The sequence below is a fragment of the Wyeomyia smithii genome, chromosome 3 (assembly GCF_029784165.1).
Source record: "Wyeomyia smithii strain HCP4-BCI-WySm-NY-G18 chromosome 3, ASM2978416v1, whole genome shotgun sequence".
Lineage (NCBI taxonomy): Eukaryota > Metazoa > Arthropoda > Insecta > Diptera > Culicidae > Wyeomyia > Wyeomyia smithii.
The window spans coordinates 57,427,576-57,435,239 of NC_073696.1; positions in this window are offsets into that span (position 1 = coordinate 57,427,576).

Below are 7,664 nucleotides of genomic sequence, written 5' to 3' on the forward strand. Positions count from 1 at the left end.
TGGTCCAAATTTTACAAAACAAAAGCCCATGATTTAAATAAGCATTTTTATCTGGCAACCCAGTCTTATGGTTCCCTGAACCATAACTGTCTTTTTTATTATTTTCATTGTATAAGAAACTAACATGATTTTCGAAATCATCGAATCGGAAATACCTTTTAAACGCATACTACAAGTAGAACTTAACCACAAAAGGGTTGTTTACTTGTGTAATTCATGTTTTCTAAAACATTATCATGAGAGCATTTGTATGCATTCTTAGTCATATTTACACGCATTATACTTTTTATTTGTTTCTCGATTTGATTATCGAGCTACGCCGAAATTGGAGGGGTTTTCGTCAAACAGTGAGACTTCAATGTGATTTCATCTCGATAACCGAATGAAATTTAATTCATCTAACGCTTCCATTTGTCTTAACAAGTTTCACATTTTTTTATTGATAAAGCTATTTGTAAATGCTTAAAACTCCTAATAAAGCACACCGATGCAAAAGATTGTGATTCTAAAATTGCAGAAACGTCCAACCCATTCGAACAAGCGGACGCGCGAGCCGTCGTCGGTCGCCTGATAAGTGGGATCAAACGATCGCACGTGACAGTTCGATATTACTAACAACCCATGCACTATAAGCTTCGTAGACGCTTGGTGACTCGAAGTACCTCCCTCCCGGCAGTATTGGTAGGATAAAATGAGGTAATCACTAAATGTCACACTTGTCAGAAGGCTCAACTGGCCAACGACCAATGTGAACAGTTTTTCGCAAGAAAATGCAAGCTGCTGGGCGAACGAAAAAAGTACTGCTGCTGTACTGTCATAGTTTCGCGCTTGTTTGTGTGCATGTGTGTGACACTACTAGAAGGGAGCTGCTGCTGGCGTAGAAGTCAATGATCGTGAAATCTGTGGTGTTATGGCGGCTTTTCAACACTTGAAGTGTGCCGCCGTCTATTTTTCGTCTACAGCCACTTGCTTCTTTCGATATACACGGCTTGTTGGAAATGCAAATTTTATCCCTGGAATTAAATCATCTATCACGAACGAACGAGCGAACGCCGTGGAGGTCCAGCTATCGGACAACGATTGATAATTAGGTTTTCTTTTCTATTCTGAGGAGTGTTGAAAGTTGAGCACACAGCTGGAAGCCTGCCGGGGTAGGCTTTAAGCGAGTGATTTTGCATATGCTAATTCCTTTCAAGCTATGATAGCTTGTAATGCACGTTTTTCTTGCTAGCAGTTATTAATTTTCACTTTTCCGCGCACTTTTGTAGTGGTGTGGTAAAATTATTGCTTCTTTTTGAAAATTGAAAAAAAAAAACGGTCAATTTTCGTGTTTGATTGAAATTTGTGAACATTTTATTGAAATTAAATTGTGGAATCACGGTATATAAGCTTAGAGATATAATAAATTTTTAAACAATTTCCAGCGAATTGCAGTGAATTTTATAGCATAAAAGAAATTAGTTAGTTATGCAAATATGAGAAGATTTATGAGTAGGATAGTAGTGGTTTATTGACGTTCAGGACGATTATCCTTTCATACTGCAATTGTCATATTGTTTTTCTAGAAATCGTATGATTGATTATCAAATATAGTATAAATATAGATTTATGGCATTGCAAATCTTTTATATCATTGAATTCTCATTCCTCTGCGCTACACCCCCGATCGCATGTCTTCCTCGGCGGTGACTCAAAATTCAAAACCACCATCCCTCATCGTTTGTTTCGCTAGATTCAGTTTCGTGGTCATGGTCCAATTAAAGTTGTATCGATTTATTTGAATTTATTGTCGGACCTCCACCAGTATTTCAGATTGAGTCACGCCATTGTTCATATTTTTTTTTTGATACCGTGCACGATGACTTAACCCAACAGCACAATCCAAGTTCAATCTGTCATCGTGCATACTAATGGTAAACAGTGGTATTTGCATTCGAAGCTCTAACCAGCATAAAATTTACAACACGTGCGTGATTGTATAATCCAAACCATGTTGACAATTGTTTACATCGATCGATGCCCATTATCGGCGTAGGCAGCTAAATATCCACACAGAACGCGATCGTTCATCTCCCAAACAGCCGACTGCCACTCTTCCCGTAATAAATTATGAACTCATCCGGTTTGTCTCATTCAAAAAATCTAATACTGCGGATCGTCAGCTATCTATCTTCACTGTTTTGAGCTGCAAAAGCACTACGATGACGTGTGAAACCCCAGTAATGGGTTGTAATTCTTTTACAAATAAACATTCGCTTAACCGCTGTCGGCCGCAAAGACCGCGCGTTTTGCGCGCATCCCAGTATGTATTCGAATTCCCATGTTTGTTCTGATATTTTTTTCCCTTTCAACCGGCTGCTCTCTCGCAGCAGGAAGAACTGTTGTAGGCGAGCTGGCTAAGAATGGTACAACTGCTTTACAGACAAGCGGAACCAAAAAAAAAAAAACACACACACACACATACAAGTATTATAAATTTCGAATTCACATCATTTCTAAAATTATATCAGTCTGCGCTAATAGACGTGCAATTAGGAGAGTCAACGCAGTCCAAAATATAAATTTGTGTGGAACAAAAGGACGTGCTGCAACCGGAAGTTGCAGCTTTTCTTGTATGTTGCGCTTCCGAATTGTGGGATAGATTTATTTGAAAATTATAATAAATTTTGCAATGGTTCTTGACCAAAAATTTTATTGCCCTCATTCAGTCTATTCTGGAATGTGATTGATTGCGATAGAAATAGTTTATATAATAAGAATAAATGATAAAAACTGAATCAAATTTGTCATCAATCTGAATCGGCTTCGGCAAGAAACCATGCTTCGCGAACAGACGACTTTTTTCGCGTCCACGTTTTTCCGCGTTCAGTTTTTATAAATATTGAAATATTGAAAAAGTTAACAGGAAAGTTTGCGGCTGGCGTTAGGAGTAAAGTTCACTAATCGCGTGTGCTCCATTAAATATTTCTTAAAAGGCGTGATATATAATAAAATCAACGGAATCTTGTTTGCCGACGTAATACAATGAAGTCAGTGTAGTGTAAAAAAATGAATGTTGTGAACTCCTTTGTAAATTAACTTGAATTGCAATGAGTTTCTTCAAGAGCAAAGGTTTACAGGAAGAGATGTCGATGATCGTGTAATAAAGTGATTCTAGTGATGCCACACAGTATTCGGCAACGTGCTTTTTGTGGAAAATTGGCGAGGCGCTACGCCCCGATTATTTGCTGTAGCCGTATTCGATTTGTGTGCGTGTGTATATTTACTAGGCATGGTGCGATGCAATGATTCGTGAATGGTGATAGTGGAAAAAATAGTGGTCTGCAATCGTTAAGATGAGTATAGCAAGTTCCATAATCAAACCATTTTTTTTTGTAATGGAGAAGCTGCATTTAGTGAGGGATTTTATTATGTCAAATTCGTTTATGTAGCGGGCTACAGCGGGACTACACCACATACTGTTTTTTTTTAAATTCCATTTGACAGATTTTGCATATGTGTTGGTTTTCGAACTGCACTACATCAAGTTGCTTGGTAGACAGAGACTTTGTGTTCATCTGATTGATTGTACACGATAATACGCCAATGAGTAATTGTGTGGCCGGTACATGAATATGTATTTCTCTCAAAACCACAGTCACTCAACTGCAGGGATACCAGATACGCAATTTGGAAGTTGTTTTGTATAAGTGTTTCATAGATTGGTGTACTTCGACGATATTGACGTAACCTAACTTTTCCTGACATGATAATATTTCACTATATAAATAAGCAAATTTTGTTCATTACGGTATCATTTTGTACAGCTTTTGATTTTATTTTTATTCGAGGGCTACCACCGGTATGAAAATATGGATTTAACAAATATACTGAAGTATATTCTATATTTATAAACCCAGTGTAGCCCAGTGGGCCGTTTTGGAATCAACTATTCTGCGTTTTGATAGACGCAGTGCATTGAGAGACTTATGCCTAAGCTGACCCATATTTTCAACTTCGAATATTTTTTCGAATATCCATTATTTCATAATTGTTGTTGGGTTTGGGTAAGATTCGGAACTTTCTTTGAAGACTGGTTTGATGGCTTTTTTATACCCTTTTTATGATTTCTTTAGCTTTTGAAAGATACGGTATGCACACAAGTTGAAAATATTCACTATAGAATTTTTAATGACTGTATTGCATTTTCTCTATTGATTTGATTTGCTACTCCGTTCTCTTATTTCTATTTTGGATTTCTTTAGCTTTTGAATATTTTCTTTTTAGCTTCGAAAGATGACACGGGTTCGAAACCATAAAACCAATAATGACAACATTGGCATTTTGCAAATTTATTAGGAATGTAGTATTGTTACTTATGCTCACATGCTTTTTTATATTTTTCGAGCTTTGGATGCATGAGTGTTGCCAAGTTTCAAATTTAATAGGAATATTCTCTCGTGCGTCTACGAAAACGATAATCGCGTCTTTACTTCTTATTTGTCCTTACGCCGGTTGCCGTAGTGTGAATGATAATATTGATTATGATTAACAGTGAAACAAACTATTGACAGACTAACCTATTGTCTACACGAAAAACTCAACAACAATCTACGCGAAAATAACGTTTCGTTGTAACCCGTGTGTACGGCGCGCATAGAATTCACGAGATTGATAGCTTCCATATCGGTACGTCGTGTTGAAATCGTATATAGCTAGCTAGAGGCTAGCTATCCGGCAAACTTTGTCCCGCTCATTTATACTTTCTTCATTGAATTAACTCTGGCCACCTTTTTTTTCACCAAATATTCGTGACATCAGGTTTTTCAGGTGTGTTTTTCGCGGTATCGTAGCGTTTTTTCTTTTAGAACCCACGAAGTCTATACGAGAGACGTCGCTACTCGATCTGTAAGGTAGAAAACTAAATGTCCGGTTGACCAAACCCCAAAAGACTCCGCGTCGATACATTCCATGAGGTCGTATTATCTACACTTTAGATTCTATAGATAAATCAACAACGAGCAATAGTTTTCGGTATAAAGAGGATCACCTTACAAGGAGATGTTCGATTAAGTCCAGTATCATTGCGTGTGCTCATTATTGCGGTGTTATTTCATCAAACTGAAAAAGTTCGGAACACATTATGAATTTCGTGGCAGATGTAACGAACTCGACTCGGCGCGACATTTGGTCTAAAGAACCCGACACTCGAAATCAGTGAACCGTTCACCAAAACGAACCCTGTTGTATACCCTGCCCTTTCTCCAACATCCCAGCGATTTCTCGTGGAAGTGCAGAGGTGTTCTCGGCTTCCAATAAAGCGAGTATCACGTCAACATATTCCCATACAAACTCCTTCTTTGACCTGCATTCGGATGCGGCCGGCGCTGGTATTGCCTTACATAAAGATTACGATCTCCAGTTTTTACATATTGAGGATGCATGTTGGTCCCGAGCATCATCTGTTGGTTCTCTGTGTAATTACAGCTGATCTGGCAATAACGTAGTAGCAACCGCGGGCGGTCAATCATGCTCATGCTCATGCTCATTTACAAAGATTCATTCAGAATCTATTTCTACATTTCAAAATTGTTTGATGATATACTTTTATTCTAAGCTTTACCATAATAAACGTATATTAGCTGTCTTCGTATACAGCGAATGCAGTTGTAGGCAAATGAAAAAGAATGTCAAGCAAAAATGGAATTGTTGATTGCTACGACTTTTTACTGGAACTTGTTAATAATTTTATTTAGCATATCTTCTTATGTTTGCCAATTAATGAACCTTTGTAAGGGCTTTCATATTATTTTGAAAGTAAGATCCATATTATAGATTTGATTTAATCAGAGTTAAATAAGACAAAACCATTCATTATGATAACGTTAGTATTATTGGATTTAGTTTTTGAGGATATAGAGTTAATTCTGACTTCTGAAGCACCAAGAATTTCTCGTAATGCGTCAATTACGAGAAATTTTTGGTGCTTCTTCAACAATCACGATATGCCTGTGTCTTGTCAAATACATGTTGTTTGCACAAAAAAAATACTACAGGCATAATATCGCCAAATATAAACGATATTCTTTCGAGAGTGTTGTTGAATATATTTCAAAAATTGATTTCCAGGGGAGGCTGAAAAGGAAAATACGTACAGTCGCTGAGCAAACATATTGAATCTGTCTACAGATTCTGTCTACAGATTCTGTATATTTTGTAACAAAAAATCCCCTAATTACAGTGTTTAGTCCCACGGCACCATTTCCTACAACCCTAGGGCTGTATACCTTGTAGTATTTAGGAATTAGGATCTATAATGGATTTTGCATTTTCAGACTTCAAATTTTTACTTATGTGGGTTACAGTACTGGACAAAAAAAAGTACGCACCTGTGATATGTTCAAACTTTCTTGATTTTGGTAGAATATAAGGCAGATGGATAATCAAAGTGTTCTAACAAAGACAGTACTGGAGGTATACTTTCGAAAAATGTTGGATAAAGCGACATGAGAACGACATATAAACATAAAAAGAGCTTATATTTGGAAATTGTAATTTTTCTTGTGGACAAATAAAGTACGCTTTATAGTGATTCAACGTTCAAACTGATTTTTCTTTATTTTAGTATTTAGTTTGGACACCTTTAGCTTCAATCACGGATTGCAGGCGTCGAGACATACTTTCAACGAGGTTTTTAATATGTTGGGAGTCGATATTTGTCCAAGCTTTTTCCAAAGCTTCAAACAGTTTGTCGTGGTTGGTGACATCTCCCTTGTCGACATTTGGGCGGTATGCTTAGGATCATTGTCTTGTTGAAACGTGAACTTCTTCTCTAAGCCAACCTTTCGCGCCGACTCTGTATGATTTCTCTTTAAAATGGTGATGTAACAGTCTGCCGTCATTATGCCATCAATTTTCTCAATATTACCAACACCCGACCAAGCAAAGCACCCCCTCACCATGATACTGCCACCTCCGTGCTTGACCGTCTTCTGAATTTTTTTATCGGCAAGTTTCTCACCAGGTTTCGTCCAAACTCGTGCTCGTTGTTTGTGGCCAAAGAGTTCAAATTTACTTTCATCGCTCCAGATAACCTGTTTCCAGAACTCTATCGGCTTGTCGATATATTTTTGAGCGAATTGGAGGCGTTTGATCCTGCAGAAATAAACCTCAGCCAAAAATGTATGCTGAATACGAAGTAATCAAACCTGTTAACCTTTCGAATCAAAGGTCGTCAAATCCACTCTTATAACCCATTTCCTGTAGTCTTCTGCGCACAGTTCGTTCAGAGATATTTTAGTCAGCATTTTCACGAATCACTCGGCTGGTAGCGAAAGGATTTTTTGCCACTTCTCGAGAAATTCGGCGATCATCGCTAGTTGTAGTTTTCCGCTTCCTTCCTCTATCGGTCCGATCGGCTACGCTTCCCAGTTCTCCATGCTTTTTGCATATTTTTCGTCCTCCTGCTTCACTTAAATCGTATTTTCGAGCAATTTCTCTATAAGAAAGACCTTTCTGACGGTTGTTAACTATAAGTTTACGAATATCTACGGATATTTGCTTTTTCCCCATCTTAGCCGATTGTACCGCGCACTGATAATGATAAACAAATAATCAAACACATTGTTTCGACGTTTCTCTGCAGCAATAGGAATCTTATTGGACTTACGAGGAGTAGGACACAA